At 43.4% G+C, this 20278-nt stretch overlaps 1 protein-coding gene across 2 annotated transcripts in view; it reads right to left on the reverse strand.

Moving 5' to 3' along the window:
- The window catches only part of Dip-C (dipeptidase C), a 557142-nt gene that overhangs the window by 267908 nt on the left and 268956 nt on the right, over positions 1 to 20278 (reverse strand). The window lies entirely within an intron of this gene.

Below are 20278 nucleotides of genomic sequence, written 5' to 3' on the forward strand. Positions count from 1 at the left end.
CTGAATACCAACTGATTGAAATCAATCAGTTGTACCAGCAACACGAGAATGTGACAGGACTACAACAGTTCTCTGCTGTTCACCAACCAGCCACTTTTAGCATGCACGCAGGACGTAGGTACGCTGCCGATCTCCCTGGAGCTCGCCGAGCTTAGCTCATGAGACACAGCACATGTGACACGAATGAGGCACGTAGGAACAAAAAAGAAACGCGAAATAATTCGTCTCGAAATGTACCAGGCACCTACGATCTTATAGAAAGCGTGTCTCTATCACGCGGGATGGATGCACGTGTACATTAACTGCTGGTAAGTTACTGTAGTAGCTGGAGCACCTAGGTTAAAATTTATTTTGAATTTGAAACAAATTAAATGATCGCTTAATGAGTTACAAAAAAAGAACAATGTTCAACGTCACGCACTACTGCTGCTGCTGCTGATGACGATTGACCGGAAACCACCACACTCGGTGATTGAATATGCACCGTTCGGCGAGACCGGATGGTATTCGATTTTGAAATCTGTGTTACGAAAGTGACCTAATGAAAATTGATAAAGTGTTCATTTCAGCAGATTTGTAGAAAAAATTCCAATCGATTGGCTTGTTTAGAATTAAAATCCATCCACTATTGACAGAGTTATAAGTGGTCAAAACCTGACCACTTTTCGTTACGCGTCGATTTTGGATTTTTTAAATTACACCACCAATATGTTGCCGAAAGCCGTAATCCTACGTAAAAACCTGAATTATCTATTTGTTTTAGCCTAGATCTATCGAAGTTTATTACAAAAAATTCATTTTATTCAAACATGAAGCTTGTGTGTCGCTCTCGGTGTCGCTATAGTAAACTGGAAATACGCTTGAATTAAACTAAAAAAATTGTATTTACTTTTTTTTCTCTGCGTGTACTTTGAAAAGTTGTGCCGGGAAGTGTAATTTGATTATCTAACATGCTCTATCAAGGACAGGCAGGTTAAAAATACTCAAATTGAATCTCGACGTGCGCTTTCGGTGAGTTCTCTCCGCCACCCATAACTTCAAAGTTAAACCGTTAAAAGCAAGACAATCAGCAGCTCTGGATGACTGACATTCCAGTCGAAGGATCCGAGAGCTGAAGCGTCATATTTTTCGAATCCCACGGTCGACGCCAATGACTGTGAGGGTCCTCCCGCCTTCTCCAACCTTTTATGATGTAGACATGAAGCGGGAGATGCAGCATCATTCTCATCACCCCACGGGCGGAATAAAACTGAAAATAAGTCATCCAACAACATTACACACAAGTCGAAAAGTCAAACGGCACGGAAGTGATGTGATGACGATGCGAAGACAGTCTTCTATTTTTAACTCTGTCACAAAGTTTCCAAATGGTGCAACCGATGACCCGAAGTGCCTGTATACCATTGGAAGAAAACGTTTGGAAAAGACAAACAGAATTGGAAAGAAGGGGATTTGACGATTTTTCCAAAGAACAATCCGTCTGCAGGAAACGAGATGAACTAGCCATTGTGCTAAAAATCTCGCTTATAAAGCAATAAAAATATAAATAAAAATCTGCAGGAAGCGAGTCATTTTTCGCTCGAAATGACCTTTCGGTGTAGATGGATGGTTTCTATCTTGATTGACAATTAGGTCGTTTCTGATTGATAGGAAATCAGCAAATTACATTAGTAAAGGCATAGGAGCTTTTCCTGTCATGATACTCAGTAGTAAATAGAGGAGCTCCTAGGAATTTAGTTCAGCGATAACAAGCTCTCGAAAGTGTTATTTGAATGCTTGCAAATGCTTCCGTGATCCTTCCTACTTGGATAATCCATTTGATTCGAAATATGAACCACCTTCGCAATTAGCATATATCATCGCATGAATGATTCAGGTCTTCAACGACTGCGACTCGCGGTGGTGGTCTGTGGAAGGATGATAGAAGTGCCCACTGAAGCAGACGAAACGGTTCGTTAATTGAACGTGAATTTTAGCATCGTTGTGCCTGACTGGAAGCACGCGAGTGCCGAGAGCAAATCTTCCATCCATCACCGCTGCTGGGTCGGTGCTTCTGTGGAACTGCCTGGACAGGATGCTATTTTCTCACCCCCCCCCCCATTCCGCTTCTCCGGTGACATAATTTAATTAGCGCATTCCCGTTGACAACCGCAGAGCGTGCACATGTTGCCCGTCGGAGCTCTTTTGTTTTCAACCGAAGCTGGAGGAGCTTTACTGCGGTGGCCAAGGATGGTGGATTTAATCAGTGATTAAATTTGCGATTTCCGTTGTTTTCTCACTGGACAGCAGACGCAATTTTTGTGCAACAGGATCAAATCCAGAGTTTCAATCCAACATAACGACGCAGAGTCCAGCCGGTAATCGTCGTCGTCGTCGTCGTAATGAATTCTGATTTGCGATAATGACGATTCCCGCTCGGTCGTTTCACTCTGTTGCTGGCAAGATTCCGCTGAATCCGTATGTCGACCTACAGGAGATTATGAGACACATTATCAGCCCGTTTTGGAATCCTCCGTGCGTTGTGCGTTCATTCGCGCAAAACAGAGAATCTCAACTCAACAACGCGAATCATCTCGTTGACATCTTTTGGTCGTCGTCGTCGTCGTCGTCGTCTTCTCCTTAGCTTAGCACATGTTCGCTGGTCGTTGGAGCGTGTCAAATAAAAAGATCGAAAACAAAAACTTCTGGCATAAAACAAAGAACATCGTCTGGTTGTTGGCGTCACATTCATGGGATCATGCTTGGGAATATTAAATTGATTAAGATTGCTTTAAATTGCCTAAATTTGGCAGAGTTAAAACACGCCATGGTGCGCCTGTCGGGTTTAGTTCAGTCTGGAATCGTTCAGTGATCTGTGGAATCGTTTGGAGAGAAATTTGAATATCTCCGACAGCTCCTAAGTGTATGATCGATTTATTTTCAAGCTTTTGAACTTTGTGGAAATTTGATAGATTTTGGAGTTAGTTTTAATAAATTGCTGATTATTTATCTCCTTAACTTCAAAATACTCTTATTAATACCATTTTAAAATACAAGATTTGGTAGGGTCTTCAATTAATTCGCAATAGGGTTAACTACCCCATTTACGGCCGATTAAGTCTTAGTTTTTCTTAATCTAGCGTAGTTTAGCAGCAAACGGAATGTCGTGAGAGGAATCTCCACAATTCATGCATTTAGTTGGCATGTAGCAATTTTCAGTTTCGTGAGAGGTTTTGGAAATTTCCTCAAGTCTTCCTGAAGTGTTCCCATTTCACTCGGACATGGAGCATAAGGCTAGCTTTTTCCAAGGCCTTAAGGTTGTTTAGTTCACTAGACTTGAAGTGAACTAAATAAAAATCACTAGAAATCCCGTTGCGTGAATCGCCAGGATTTCATTTTCATTTTGATTACTTGGAGTGGCATAACTCCAAGTACTTTTGCCAGTTCATTTTTGATCTGATCCAGGGATTCACCACTGGGCAGTCCTTTCATGACAACCTTGAACACACGTTCAATTTTGTTGTTGTAAGTAGAAAATTTGTGCTGCTTCTCAGTAAGATACTTGAGAAGACATTTAAATCCATCCAAGGTTTCAGCCAATACACGGCATTCACCCCGACGGCCAATTTGCAGTGAAAACTTAAATTTCACGAACTTCAAAAGTTCCATGCGAAGAGTATGGAAATCGGAAGTGATTATCACAATAGGCGGAATCTTTTCCTTCTTGGCATTATGCCGGGAAACTTTACTAGAATTTTTCGTGGATCAGGGATCATTCTCATCATCCATTGATTGCTCAAATTAATTTCATCAGAAGGAAGATCAAGAGTTTGCCCTTTTCTTTTGCGCTTAGGCACCATGGCGACAGTTTTGACGTAGGACTACGTCTTTGATTTCTATATGGAGGTGCACTTTGTGAAAACCGAAAATGGAACATGTAACAAATTAAGAAAGATTTTGAACGTTAATAACTCAGCTGCCCCTGGTCCAATTTCAATAATTTAATCGCCAATTGATCAGATATATGGCTACGCATCGATAACAGTGCTTCCGAATGTTGATTTTCAACAAAAAACTATTGAAAAACTGGTAAATGTCCAGCATTGTCCAAAAGCGTCGAATTAACTAACAAATCCACCAATTACCTACATGCATATGCTGCTTCCCCAGCACAGTCGTCAGAGAGTAGTAAGTAGACGATACAAGTCGAAGTGGCATTCGCCTTCGATCCTCGGGCGCTTGCGAATAGGGAGGATGGAATTGCTTGATATTTTGCACACTCATCGCCATATTCAGAACCAAACGCAAATTCTTCGAGATAGCCACCATCCGTCGTCTGGCTCGCCGTGGCGGTGTCTGACGCATCTCCGGTCTGATTTACGAGGTGTGCTGAAGGTGTTCCTGAAAAATGAGATCCGTGATGCTGTCACCTACACTAAACACGCCAAGCGTAAGCGTCCATGGATGTCATCTACGTTTTGAAGTGACAGAGACGCACTCTGTTTGGTTTCGGAGGTTAAATCATCATCAACTTTGGCAACAAAACGGTTTTTTTCAGGGCCACCAAGCTTATTACAGTAAAGAGTATGAATAGAATTATCTGCCTGTTTGTCCATATTCAGAACCAACGATCACACAAAATGCTCATGTAATCAAACTGGAAGCAGGGGTACAAATTATTTTGATCAACCTTGATCAACTTTGAGTCGCCACGGCCGGATATTTTCGATGGAAGAAGCAACAATCTGGCATCTAGTTCGACGAAGACGGCAGGAAACATTTGTGAAGCCGAGTTATTTACGAAAGAGAGTGTCGATGAAGAGAATCGATCAATGTAGATAGGACCTATTGAAAAGTGACGCGAGATTTGTTTTCCGTACTGAGCTCCAATGCTACCGACGCCAGGGAGGCAGCTCCCACACCTGGACCCTACCAATCGACGCATCAACTCAACCGGGGACCAACGGCTTTACTTCCCGAAGGAAGGCGTGATCAGAGATGTTATGCCTTAGAACATGCCGGTGGCACCGACTGAGATTGGACCCAGGCCTGCTGGGGTGAGAGGTAATCACGCTAACCACCGGCGCCGATATATTTCAAGGTGATATCACGGCGAATGAGATCGACCCAAATTTGAGTTTGGTTATCTCAGAAATAAGAAATAAAGTGCAGAAACTCAGCGATGCGTAAATTTGCCTCATGTTTTCCCAGTTTTTCCAGGATTTTCCAGGGAAAAATTCCCGAATTTGAGAAAAGTAAAGATTGGATTCACTCAGTCTATTGGTACTACTTCGAAACTGAATAAAATTTTCGTCAATTTCCTCATTTTCTGGCAGATTTTTTAGGTTTTCCACAAGAAACCATGAGTCAAATTTACGAGTACGAGTACTGCAAGCCAACCAGTATGCAGTACTTCCGGAAGAAAATGGCGATAGTGACGCCGTTCCCATTGCAAGACGAGAGCGGATTCCCCCGCTTTTCACGCCGGTGAAGGATGTTGCCAAGCTGGGTGCCGAACTGGCAAAACACAAGCTGCTGCCTCGCTTCAAGCTTTGCAGCATCGGTACCAAAATCATGTGCTCCAGCCTGGAGGAGTACAAACAAATAGGAAGTTTCCTGAAGAACAACAACGTGGACTTCTTCACGCATGATCTGCCATCGAGCAAGCCACTGAAGGTGGTTTTGCGTGGATTACCTTCGTTCGAGACTGCTGCGGTGAAGTCCGAGCTGGAGCGGCTTGGGCTCCAATCTGAGGCAGTGAACCGGCGTCCCAACAAAAACACCAGCTTCCGTTATCAGTTGTTCCTGGTGCATTTCACGAAGGGATCCACCAGTCTTGCGGCTCTGAGATCCAAAATCCGGGACCTGTTTCAGGTCATCATCAGTTGGGAGCATTACAAACCCCAACATCGTGATGTAACGCAGTGTATGAACTGCCTCTCATATGGCCATGGCACCAAAAACTGCCACATGAAGACAAACTGCGACAAGTGTGCTGGAACTCACTCAACTGCGTCCTGTGAGCAAGTCGATGACATTGAGCCAACGTGTGTCAACTGCGGTGGAAACCACCAAGCCTCCAATCACGGATGTCCCAAGCGAGTGGAATTCATTAATATCCGTCGGAAGGCCACAATCAACAACCTTCGTAATCATCGTTCGCCTCCTGTACTCACGGAAGTCCAGTACCCAGCTCTCCAGCCCTGTCGACATGTTCCGAACCTAGTCCCGCTTCCGCTCAACAACCAACAAGCCAATCCTGCGAGTATCCAAATGGTTCCTAACAGTCGGACAGTTCAGCATCGTCTCGCTGCTGCTGCGGCCCAGCCAATTCCAGGTTCATCCACCGCCCCTGGTTTATCATACGCTGCTGCTGTCTCAGGTGAACCTGTCGACGATTCTCCTTTCACCTCGGAGGAACTTGTGACGCTCGTGGCCGAGGTCATCATCATCATGCGCACCTACAAGACTCGATCTGAACAGTTTCATGCTGCCTTGTCACTCGTTACCAAGTATGGACCGTGAAGCTATAAAAAATGCAAATTGGAACGCTTGCTCACTGACGAACAAGCATAGAGAGCTACTCGATATCCTCAACACCAAGGAGGTCGACATTGCTATCATCACCGAGACGCATTTGAAACCCGAACTGAACATATTCCTTCCCGACTTTCGGCTTGTCAGACTTGATCGCACCTGCTCTGGAGGTGTAGGAGTGGCAATCGCTGCAAGACGTAACATCAGTTACCGGCTGCTACCAAACTTCCAGCTGAAAACAATTGAAGCCATCGGAGTGGAGGTGAGCACATCACTTGGCCCAATCACCATCATCGCGGTCTACTGCCCCAAGCAAACCAACATCAGGGACGGGTCGTCAGTGGCCTTCCGGAAAGACATCATCAAACTCACCCGGAGGAGCGGGAACTTTATCATCGCTGGCGATCTGAACGCAAAACACCAAGCTTGGGGCAACGGTCGGAGCAATAGAAACGGCATCATCCTCAATGAAGACCTGCAAGAGGGCCACTATACCATCTTGGCCCCGGACTCTCTCACCCGGTTGAGTCGGTCTGGCGTCCATGCGACCATCGACATCTTCGTAAGCAACATGGGACACAACATCTCGCAACCTGTGCCATTCCAGGAGCTGAGCTCGGACCACTACCCGGTGGTGGCCGAAGTTGGATCCTCCTCCTACACCGATTCGAAGCTTCCCGGCGCAACTACCATCGAGTCAACTGGGCGCAATATCAACACTGCGTCGACACAACCATCGACTACGATGTCCAACCGGGGACGTCGGAAGATGTTGACCGGTGTCTACAAACCATCGAGGAGGCGATCTCCCGGGCCAAGGAGTAACACGTGCCAGTATCCAGACAGGTGAGTAACGCTCTGAACCTTGACAGCCCTACCAAAGATCTCATTAGACTCCGTAACACCATTCGTAGGCAGTACCAGCGTACTGGCCTGCCTAACTTGAAGACCAATTGTAATCGATTAACAAAGATCATTCAGGCCAGGATGGTGGATCTCAGAAATAACGATTTTGCTAGTAAGATCCGCTCTCTCCCAGATTGTGCTAAGCCCTTCTGGAAACTTACAAAAATTCTTAAAAACAAGCCTAGGCCCATTCCACCACTGACCCCACTGGATCGTCCCGGCGACCCAGTGGTTCATCTGATAACTCCTGAAGAGAAGGCTGCCGCGATAGGTCAACACTTCGTCAGCTCCCATAATCTCGGACAAAACATCGTCAGCCCTCATGAATCTGAGGTTGCTGAAAATGCAACCAATGTTCTTCAGATTCCTAACATTTTTCCCGAGGAATCCGAGATTACGGCTGACGAACTGTTGGCCTATATAAAATCATCTAAAAACATGAAGGCCCCAGGTTTCGACAACATGCTGAATCTGGAACTCAAACACTTGAGTTCCACATTCTACAACCATCTGGCACTGATTTTCAATCAGTGCCTCAGACTTGGCTACTTCTCCTCGTGTTGGAAGTCAGCTAAAGTCATACCCATCCGGAAACCTGGGAAGGATCCATCCTCTCCTTCAAGTTATCGACCAATCAGCCTTCTCTCAGAGTTATCAACACTGTTCGAAAGAGCAGTGTACCACCGGCTCCTAACATCTGCCGATGAAAACAACTTGTTACTCGAGGAACAGTTTGGTTTTCGGAAAGGTCGTTCGACCGTCCACCAGCTGACTCGAGTAACAAACATTCTCAGACGGAACAAGTCTGTTTCGAAAACATCTGCCATGGCGTTGTTGGACGTTGAAAAAGCGTTCGGCAATGTCTGGCATGATGGCCTGGTGTTCAAATTGCAGTAGTACGGTCTTCCAATCTTCCTAGTAAAGATAATAAACAACTATCTATCGAGTCTTTCTGAATGGCATCACATCGGATGCTTTCACCATCGGTGCCGGGGTTCCACAAGGAAGCATCCTTGGCCCCATCCTATTCAACCTGTTCACCTCCGATATGCCGGCTCTCCCTGATGGTGGATCGTTGTCTCTGTTCGCAGATGACACATCCATCGTCTACAAGGGTAGGGTCATCGAAGCTCTGACTGCCAAACTTCAGAAAGGCCTAGACGTCCTGTCTGAATACTTCAACAGCTGGAAGATCCGTGTCAACGCGGCAAAGACCCAGGTCATTATCTTTCCACACTCTAAATCTCCCAGACTTGTTCCGTCGGAGAATAACAAGATCTGCCTGAACGGCACAGTGGTGGAATGGTCCAAAGAGGTCGTGTACCTCGGGCTAACACTAGACAGCAAGCTTCTTTTCAGGGAGCACGTTGACAAAGCGAAAACCAAGTGCAACATCTTGATAAGATCGTTGTATCCACTTATCAACAATAAGTCAACCCTGTCCCTGAAAAATAAGCTTGCTGTCTACAAACAAATTATCCTTCCTGTAATCGAGTACCTTAAACTCCAAAGGATCCAGAACAAGATCCTTAGGATGGTCCTAAACAGTCCCCCGCGGACTAGAAGTTCTGAGATCCACCTCCTGGCTGGAATTCAGACATTAGAAGAACGGAGAGTATTCATCCTGGAAACGTTCAGAGACACCTGTCTGAGATCAAATCATCAGATCATACGTGATCTAACACGTTAGGTTAAGTTATACTCGTAGTTAGGTAGGTTATCACTTTTTTCAATTCAAATAAAACAAATCCCCAAAGGGGTATTCTGTAAAATAGTTGAAAAACGCAAATATTAAAATAGAATATCAAATTAAACAAATATGAAGAGCCAGATAGGCTTATCAATTAATATGATAAATCAATGTATTACCATAATCAACAGAAATAAACATAATTTTACTACTACTATGGCATTAGCTCATTTTCGCTTCGGACGGCGTGGTGAACAGCAATTGCAGCAGTAGGAAGGTGGTGGCTAGTCCACTCCTTCACACCTAACAAGCAACAATTGACTGGTCGTGGCAAAGGAGGAAAGGGTCTGGTAAAGAAGGCGTCAAGCGTCATCGCAAGGTTCTTCGTGATAACCGCCATCCGTCGTCTGATTCGCCGTGTCGGTGTCAAACGTTTCTCCGGTCTGATCTACGAGGTGTGCTGAAGGTGTTCCTGGAAAATGAGCGACCACACAAAATGCTGTTGTAATCTTGTAATCTTGTAACCAAACTTGGAAGCAGGGGTGCAAGTCATTTTGATCGATTCTCTTCATCAACTTACTCCTTGAAAAAAAAAATACTACAAATTTGGTACGCCTGTAATTCAAAAACGGAAAGAGTTAAGATTATAGATGATCGATCAATTAAAAGAACTAAATGCTCTTCACATTTATTCCGTCCACTAGTGGTCCTACGTCAAGCTTCCGTTCGTGCCCCTAGGCACAGACCCTTTTGCTTTTTTTTTTATCCAAATCGACTTCCAAGCAGATTACTAGAAGAATCTGAAGGATCGAAGAGCAATTTTCCAAATCGATATCCAAGAAGGATTACCTCGGGCAAGGGTTCAAACAAGGATTGAAGTGGAATAAGAGTCAAACAAGGTAGACAATTTACAGGTAATATCTAGGGTAATATTTAAATAGCACTGAAAAGTGCTGTTGAAATTTGTTGTAGCTTTAGGTAGCAGTAACACTTCCTTCAGCAAAAAAAGCAAATAGATCCGCACGGCAAGAAAGTACGATGCGGACTGAGCTGCAAGTTAATGAAGTAACGTTTTGTGTTGGGGTTTACAAAAACGTTTTCTCAACTCTTCTCACTCGCATTCACTTTCTTCACTCTTCTGGGTCATACGGATATTGAAGTAAACGGAGGATGTTGATTTAAAACATAATTTGTATTAATCCTAAAATGTGACTACTGTATATGAGCATCGTTTTTACCAATTTAGAACTAACCTTTAGTCACAATATTTGGAAACTACGAAAAAAAATCACCATAATGAAAACATTACCGCATTGTTCCGAATACCGGTCTGTACTGTCACCCGGAAATTTATTTTGTAATTAATTTTAACGTTTACTATGTAATATAATAAGCATATTTCAAGCTGAACGTTGCATTAGGTCCTAACTAACATAGACAGATTTTCTTCGTCGACTTTCTCTTGGTATCCCAACGGTCATTTAAAGACATTCTCAAGTATTTTCAGCACGCAGATCGATACAAGAAGCTTTTATCTAGTCGAAAATACATTTTATTAGTGATGAGTGCCTTTTCAAAGAGCGAAAATCAAGGAACTTGCTTTTTTAATATGTTTGGAAATATGTAACACATACACACTTAGTTTTTTCTACCTAGCTCAGCTGTGCAAATCTCGGTAAAAATAAGCTTCACTGAGATCTCAGCAAAAGTGACATTTGATTGCTGAGTCTCGGATAATGCTTTAGCTGAATCTCAGCAAACAAATGAAATGTTTGCTGAGAGCTCAGTAAAACTTTTTTGCCGAGATTTGCACAGCCGGGCTTGGTAGAAAAAATTAGTGTGTACTATATAAGAACTCTATACGATATGAAGGGCCATACCTTAAGCTACAATATGGAGCCAATGTTTCCAATTCGGAAAAAGTTTTGAGAGTAAAATTTAATCATTATATTCTACTATCAAAGATATCCCTCTATTAAGAGCTTTTTGAGTGTGTTGATTTATTTCCTTTTAATTCCGTTATAATTGCTTATCTTTTAACGGAAAGGCATATTTCGTCTACTGCTTGCAGACTTCATCAGTGCCAAGTACTCAACACCACAGGTTCGACAAAATAAAAAGAAATATAGGGTTTTTGATCTAATTTCCGACCTACTAAGCACATCCCGCACTTTACTTCTCTTTTTTTAAAGGGTTTGAACAAAATATGGAATCATTAACAACGACATCACAACATCAAATTTAGTTTTCAATTTGATCTCAGACTTTGCTCGGGATTAGTGTGCTGTTTCTCTCGAGCATCATTGCATATAAAAATATGGCAGTTTGACGGTAAATATGATTGTAGATTCTCAAATCCATAATCAAAAACGACTTTAATCAGATAACAATCGACATAATCACCCTAACCGCGAGTATCTATCAACAAAATGACAGTCGCTTTCCCGTCTAGACATTTCAAAACTACACACGCTTCCATAGGTGGCAATTGTCAACAAAATATGCTCCGTCTGTAAAGTTTGTGTTTGGCCACTATGGTGCTTTTTTGTTTGCTCCCTTCGTATATTGATTTATAATTTTATAAAAGAGTTAAAGTTGTTTCTCCTCTGCCATCATCTCATAACCATCTGGTGCAGAAAAAAAAACTTCATCCCTCACTCGTTGTAGCATGCAGGAAATTGCATTAACTGAGTCTTTCCTTTGTCTTGAAGGCACAAAGACAGAGACTGAAAATAAAGTGAAAACCCGAATCCGTTACAAATGAATCGGACAAAATGGACAGTGTCGTGTACATTTTCGCAAAATTCCGAGCAAAACTGGAATTCTTGCACAGAACAGAAATCGAACTTCGGATCCAAAAGTGGCTCTATTTATTTTTGTGAACACAGCAAGCTATACCAGCAGTTTTTATGGGCAACATGCTTTGATGATGTGCGTGCCCATAGAAAACCCATGTGTGATTTGTTTTTCGTGCTGAGCACCAATGCTACCGATGCCAGAGAGGCAGTTCCCACACTTGGACCTAGAGCTTCCATCCCGGGATGTCCCGGGATGAAAATCCCGGGATTGTTACATTTCCCGGGATTTCTGAATCCCGGGAAATTTATTTAAAAATCCCGGGATCGCGTGTATTTAACCCGGGATTTTTTAATTTGAAACTCTTTTACCACTTTAAATCTTTCTTGGAATATCTGTAGTATCTGTATATCAGGTTGAGCGTCGTGAGATGTCCATCATTCATAGTTGATCGAAAACCATTGAAATGCATTGTTAAGATAGTTGGAAGTACGTAGTGGTAGTCTCAACTGATGAAAAGACTCGGTATTTGCAGTTTTTAAAGTCCTTCCTTAGATTAGCGAGCAGAATCTTGTAAAATACTTACTCCTTCTGGAGGAACTTCTATATGTCACCGGCTTCTATCTTGGCTAGCTCTTCATGGCTGTCATTCGTTACGTGAAAGGTATGCATTACCTTTACCCGTTAGTATGTAATCTATGTAATCCTAAAGCACGACAAAATAGTTTTTACAAATACATTCATGAGAGAAATCATCCACCATAATCATCATGATATGCACGGACTATTGTGAAATTTGGTTGACAAACATAATATCACGTCCCATTAGGGAACTTCTTAGATGTCAATAGACATTCATTTGATTTCAGAGAACTTTATAGAAGTTCGTTTAACTTCGTAAAAGTTCAGGGACCATCATAGATCTTCAGGATACTTCGTAGAATGTTAAACAACTTCGTGGACGATGATTACGGAACATCGCATGAATTATTTGAAACTCGTACAAGTTCAGCAAGCTGGGCAGAAATTCAGTTGTACCTATCGAAAAATTAAAAGGTGTAAGTTATGGAAAAATCTTTGAAGTATTGGGAACTTCGAAGAAGTTGACGAAAAATCTCAGGATTTCGTAGAATATTTTACATATTCAGGGAACTTTATATAAAGCTTGCTTCAGATAGAATTGGAACAAAAACAATTACCTGTATTTCAGTTATTTATTATTGAATTCAAGATCTTTTTTTATACAAATGTAGTGTTTTGTTCATACTTTTAAGAAAAAATACGGATAAAATTATTCGTCACGGTTTCGAAGGAATTCTCGAATTTTTCCTGTAACACGGCTCATTAGGCGGCGCACACCTTCTTCGTCCATCGTTTTAGCTATCTTATTCCACCAGGTCTTCATCTGATTGATGTCTTTGACAACCTTTCCCTTTGCCTTGAGTCTCCTCTTCATGATTGCCCAGTATTTAAATTTGGCTGGAACATCCCCCCGAGCCGTTGCCAAGTAAAATTTTTGACCTGGGATTTGCCCGAAGTCAGCCTTGACATAGGTTTCATCGTCCATCAGAAGACACCCGTCGAACTTGGTCAGCACCTGGTCGTATAGCTTCCGCGCACGGATTTTGGCCACACTATTCTGTTTTATGGTCCGATTTGGCTGTTTGCTAGCTCGATACGACTTGATTCCTTCCCGGAGTCGAGTTCTCCTCACGGTACTATGGGCAGCACCGAAATTTCTGGCCAAATCACGGTCCGACAGATTGGGATTCCTCTTAATCGTCTTCAAAATCTTACCACGCAGTTTCCGGTCGACAGTTCCACTCCGACGATTGGCTTGAGGCTTCCGAATCGTCGTCAATGTTTCCTTATACCGTTTGATAACGCACCATACGGTATTTCTGGGCAATTTCAGCTGTTTAGCTAGCCTAGATGCAGACCACAATGGATTTTCCAAATACCTGTGCACAATTTTTTCCCTTCTTTCGGCTTCCATGTTGATTGTTTACAAAGTACAATCGATTTGCGGAATGTCAAAAATACATACGTGAAGCTGACAAAATTCCCGACACGTGGGCGCCAAGAACTTCCAAATCCGTCCACCAGGAGCACCACAATATGAGCAAAAGTTTGTTCCAATTCTAAATGAAGCAAGCTTTAGGCTTTGAGTTCATGGAACTGAGTTTAAGTTCAAGAAACTTCTTGCAAGTACACAAATCTTCGTATAACTGATATTCACGGATTTGTGATGATATCTCTGGATATTATTCAAGACGTTCAAACTTAATCGAGTAATGTTCTGAAGATATGCAAGTGTTCAAAAATTCAAAAGACGTCTTTTAGACATCCTTCCCAGACGAAAGTTTGATTAGAGAGTATTTAAAGGATATACAGCTGGTCGGAGATTGAAAGACCTCTGGATATTTTTCAAGACTTCAGGTCGATCAATTATTATTCTTAAGATATTCAACTGTTCGTAAAATTCAAATAACGTCTCTAGATAGTCTCTTAAGATTACTGGTTGGTCAGATATTAGTAAATTCAGGTTGTTCAGGAAATCTGAAGATCTTAAATTGGTCAAACATTTAATTGGCTCTCTCAAGATGGCAGATCGGTTAGGAAGTACTTAAAAGATCTCCAGCTGATCGAAGATTTCAATAAAGTCCTCTGGATATTTTTCAAGGCTTCAGGTGGATTAAGTATTATTGTGAAGATATTCTCCCAAGACTGAACGTTGATCAGGAAGTATCAAAAGATCTCCAGCTCGAATATTTCCATGAAGTCCTGTGAATATTCAATTGGATGAAGTTTTATTCTGAAATATCCGATTTTGGTTACATTAGTCATATTCAACATATTCAGGAAGAAGCTTAAAATATGAAATCAAAAACTTCTTTTATTTAACAAAAATCTTCATATGCCAGCTAAAAATTAAAAAAAATCCATCAGGAGTCTGCTTCAGCTTCCGCATGTTTTGAAACAACTTCACATATCATGAAATGTCTTCAAAATGCATGAAAAAAATACCTTCACAGAATTTTAAATATCTTCAAAATGAAGATATGTCGTTAAATCTGGTGTCCCTAGTATTGAAGAAATCTCCCTTTTAATCATTCTTCTAAGGAGATGAAACATACATTTTAGAACATCGTTAAAATAAACTAGAAATATTCGAATAATATTAAAACAATTTACTATCTTTATTGACTTCTCGGGATATCGGTATTTCCCGGGATATCAAATAAATATTTCCCGAATCCCGGGATGGTGGAAACCACCGAGAAAAGGAAGCTCTACTTGGACCCTACCCTATCGACCCATCAACTCATGAACCGAGGAGAAAAGGAAGCTCTACTTGGACCCTACCCTATCGACCCATCAACTCATGAACCGGGGACCAGCGGCTTTACTTCCCTTCCGAAGGAAGCCGTGATCAGAAGATGTTATGCCTCAGAATATCCCGGCGGCGCCGACTGGGATTGAACCCAGGCCTGCTGGGGTGAGAGGTAATCACGCTTACCACTACACCACCGGCGCCGCTAGAGAACTCTGGAGCAAATAGAAAGGAATTTCAGTGAGCATTCTCAGGGAATTCGGAGGAAAGATCCTTCAAAGTGAATTAACCCTACAGCAAACTTTACTGCACGACTTGCCTGGAAATACTTATCTGTGAAAAAAAATCAGTAAATTTGTGTAGAATCAACAAGGGTTCACGAAATTCAAACCCAAGGAACCATGCATAGCTATAAATTCCAAATCGTCAAAAGGCAGAAAGTACACAACTTTGTAAAAATATCAATAACCTTTAAAAGCAAGTTAAGACAACACAGCTCATGGGTATGTTGGGAAAGTACCACCCGCTGATCCAGTTTTCAACTACTCCTCACACTATCCCTTCCCCCCACCTGCCCCCCAGTTCAATCCGATCAAAGCACAAACACCGAATCCGAGAAAATTCAGGTAACGGTGTAAATTTATCGCGCGCGAAGAGTTACGAAATGTTTCGCCACCACCGCCGCCGCCAGAGTCGCAATCGGAGTCGGCATTTCGCGTGATAGTTTATGACCGGTATTGCCTCATAACTTCTGAGTAGCAGCCCGATGTCTATTTGTGTTGACCTAGGCCGTTCGTTCGATCGTTCTAACATTGGACGCGCACGGGGTGCACCCTAAGCCACCTTAATACCAAACATTGCCGTAACTCTTATATTTAGCAAATCTCTCGTTTGCAATGACAGTAAACAGCAGCAGCTTGATTGCACAACGAGGGCCACGGCTCGATGCATGCAGCTTAGGGGGCTTATTGGCTAGAATGACGCGCGCTATGCCAATTAGACAACCAGCGAGAAGCAGCGCAGCAGCGGTGGGTACTTTTCCGCGGAGGTTCCATTGTAAACAAACGAGCGTGAAACTTTTAAGAAAGAAAGGGTTCACCAAGATCCTACGCATTTCTTTCACGCCACCGTCCCACGCATCCACACTAAGTGGAGTGTTTTAGTGGCACTTAAAATCGATTATTCTCCACTTTTATTCTAGTCTGATCGATCGCACATCCGCGCGGGTGTTCACCTCTTGTATGCAGACTCTAGTGTGGGTACAAAACAAATGGAGACTGGACTGGAAACGAACAACGCAGAATATTAATACGACCGGGATCTGGACCTGTGGTGTGCTGAGCAAACTAAATTTAAACACCATCATCGTCGTCTTCGTCGTCGTCGTCTTCATCGGCCGGCAACATCATATGATCATGATCATCATCCGCCCAGTATCCGGTAACGCGCTTTGCCCCTAAACACCAACCGAACAACCGGGCAGCGATTCTAAACGTCTACTAACCAGCCCGCGAAGAACCGGTTCCTGGCCTGGCAGACGACAACGACGACGATGTCGCCAAGTTTTTTCTTCGTCATTCCCTTTTTAGTTTTGCACCGGCTGAGGAGCAGCGTACGATCACCTTTTAATGCGCTCTGGCTGAATGAAGGCGTACGCGATGTGGCAGTGCCTTATGGAAGAAGCGCCATCTATGTGACATTTGAGATCGCTATCTTTCGTCGGGTCGGGAGCTTGCTTGCCGGCAGGGAGTGTTCGTAATCACCAAGCTGTCATACGCCCATCCTCATCCTCGACGACCGACGATGGTTCAGCAGACGGACAGTAAATTGGCCCAATCGGGTCGGTTCGTGAAAAGGAGCAGTTCATATGAAGATAAAATCCACCGATAACCACTTTTGGTTAATTAATTAAGCGAGCGTGCAGTCCAGTCAGTGAGTGGGAGGTGGATGGCATAAATTGAGGCGGTCTTAAAAATGGGCGAAACCGGTCCGGCTCGGTGACGTTTGATCTGGCTTTTGTTCCCTGTTATCGGTGCTTTTTCAATCATCTTATTTATGCCGAAATGCGTTCTTGGCCTCTGAACAGCATCGACCAAAAGTGTTCGAATAAAGCTAGTTTTTGCCACTCTCTCTCACGTCAGTGTGATTGGCACCTAACATCGGTTTAGATGATTTAATTCAGCTTTCAACTCACTTGAATTGCGAATTGAACGTCCAAAAAGCTGGTCGACACCGGCATAGGAATATCTAGGATATTGAGCTAGGGAGGGGGACATACCTTACCTTACCAATCAGGCTAAGGCCTTGTTGTCCTCTGCTGTCCGAATAAGTCGTCTCCACTCTACTCGTTCCATGGCCACACTTCACCAGCCTCGTAGTCTGCGATGGGTCCGCAGGTCACCTTCTACTAGGTCAATCCACCTTTACCATTATTGTGGCCTACTGTCCCAAACAAGTCACCATCAGAGACGGGTCGGCAGCAGACCTGCGGAGAGACATCATCAGACTAACTCGACGGCGTGAGAAGAACATCATCGCTGGCGACTTGAACTCCAAACACCAGGCTTGGGGCAACAGTCGTCGCAACCAAAACGGCACAATCCTGAACGACGACCTGCAATAGGCTCACTACACCATATTAACGCCGGACTTTCCCACCCGGTTGAGCCGGTCTGGCGTACCCATGATCGACATCTTCGTCAGCAACATGGGAGACAACATCTCGTAACCTGTGACCCACCAGGAGCTCACCAGCAACTACCATTGCGTCAGCTGGGATCAGTTCCAACACTGTGTCGACTCCACTGTCGACTCCGGTGTCCTGCCCGAGACGCCCGAAGACTTTGACCGGTGTCTGCGTTCCATCGATGAGGCGATATCCCGGGCCAGGGAACAACACATGCCAGTATTCAGACAGGTGAGCAATAATATTCTGAACCTTGATAGAATTACCAAAAATCTCCGTAACTCAATTCGAAGGCAATATCAACGTTCTGGCGTGCATGTCTTGAAGACTCAGTGTAATCGCATTACAAAAAAACATTAGAAATCAGCACTTTGCTAACAGGATCCGCTCTTTTCCAGATTGTGCAAAGCCCTTTTGAAAACTAACTAAATTCCTTGAAAATAATCCAAGACCCATTCCACCACTGACCCCACTGGATAGTCCCGGTGACCCAGTGGTTCATCTGATAACTCCAGAAGAGAAGGCTGCTGCGATAGGTCAACACTTCGTCAGCTCCCATAATCTCGGACAAAACATCGTCAGCCCTCACGAAGCTGAGGATGCTGAAAATGCAACCAATCTTCTTCAGATTCTTGATATCCTGATTTTTAATCTGTGCCTCTGACTTAGCTACTTCCCCTCGTGTTGGAAGTCAGCTTAAGTCATACCCATCCGAAAACCTGGAAGGATCAGAGGACGGACCAATCGACCAATTAGCCTTCTCCCAGGGTTATCAAAACTGTTCGAAAGAGCAGTCTACCACCGGCTCCTAATATCTGCCGAAGAAAACAACTTGTTACTCGTGGAACAGTTTGTTCTTCGGAAAGGTCGTTCGACCGTCCACCAGCTGACTCGAGTAACAAACATTATCAGACGGAACAAGTCTGTTTCGAAAACATCTACCATGGCGTTTGTTGGACGTTGAAAAAGCGTTCGACAATATCTGGCATGATGACCTGGTGTTCAAATTGCAGCAGTACGGTCTTCCAATCTTTCTAGTAAAGTAATAAACAACTATCTGTCGGACAGGACGTTCCGAGTCTCTCTGAATGGCATTCTTGGCCCCATTTTATTCTACCTGTTCACCTCCGATATGTTCGCAGATGACACATCCATCGTCTACAAGGGTAGGGTCACCGGAGTTCTGGCTGCCATACTTCTGAGAGGCCTGGACGTCCTGTCTGAATATTTCATCAGCTGGAAGATCCGTATCAACGCGGCAAAGACCCAGGTCATTATCTTTCCACACTCGAAATCTCCCAGACATGTTCCGTCGGAGAATAATAAGATCTGCCTGAACGGCACAGTGGTTGAATGATCGAAAGAGGTAGTCTACCTCGGCTTAGCACTAGACAGCAAGCTGATTTTCAGGGAACACGTTGACAAAATGAAAACCAAGTGTAATATCTTAATAAGACCACTGTATCCACACATCAACAGGAGGTCTACCCTGTCCCTGAAAAATAAGCTTGCTGTCTACAAACAAATCATCCTTCCCGTAATCGAGTACTGTATGCCAATCTGGGAGAGTTGCACCAAATGCCATCGCCTTAAACTCCAAAGGATCCAGAACAAGATCCTTAGGATGATCCTAAACAGTCCCCCGAGAACTAGAAATTCTGAGATGCACGTCCTGGCTAGGATTCAAACATGAGAAGAACGGAGAGTTTTTATCCTGGAAAGGTTCAGAGACACCTGTCAATACCAGTCACACAAAGGTTATACAAATTGTTATAAAACATGTGTGTTGGGATATCGCAAGACACATGGGCCGGATACCAACGGCTTTACCAACAATCAATACGAAACTAACGATTTTAAATTGGCTCACTACTTGACTAGCCTATTGGTCCCAAGCAAATCGATTAACGTACCCCAATCTAGTATAAATTCCAGTACTACACAATGTTTGTTTTGATTCGCTATGAAAGTTTGACAGATAAAATGAGGGGATTTTCGTATGTTTCGAGGGGTGCATCGATTAGCTTGGGACCGAAGATAGTACCAGAGCTGAGCCAAAAAGTTGAGCTCGTTTCTTCGGCACCTTCTGGTCTTAGAGTTACCTCTATGGCTTTACTTCCGTCCCGAAGGAAGACGTGACCAGAGATTTGTATGCCTCAGAAAAATCCCACCGACCTCGGCTGGGATTGAACCCATGCCCATTGGGATCAGAAGCAGTCACGCTTACCACTACACCACCGGTGCCGGAAAATCCAATTTTAAACCCTTAGTTATAAAGGGTGTATTCGATAAAAATGGCACACACATATTTACTCATCTAAATTAAACCGATTATCGGGTTTTCTTGAAG

This window comes from Ochlerotatus camptorhynchus, unplaced genomic scaffold (genome assembly GCF_037179485.1).
Source record: "Ochlerotatus camptorhynchus isolate MF236.1 unplaced genomic scaffold, CSIRO-AGI_Acam_v1.1 ptg000150l, whole genome shotgun sequence".
NCBI classification, from domain to species: Eukaryota; Metazoa; Arthropoda; class Insecta; order Diptera; family Culicidae; genus Ochlerotatus; species Ochlerotatus camptorhynchus.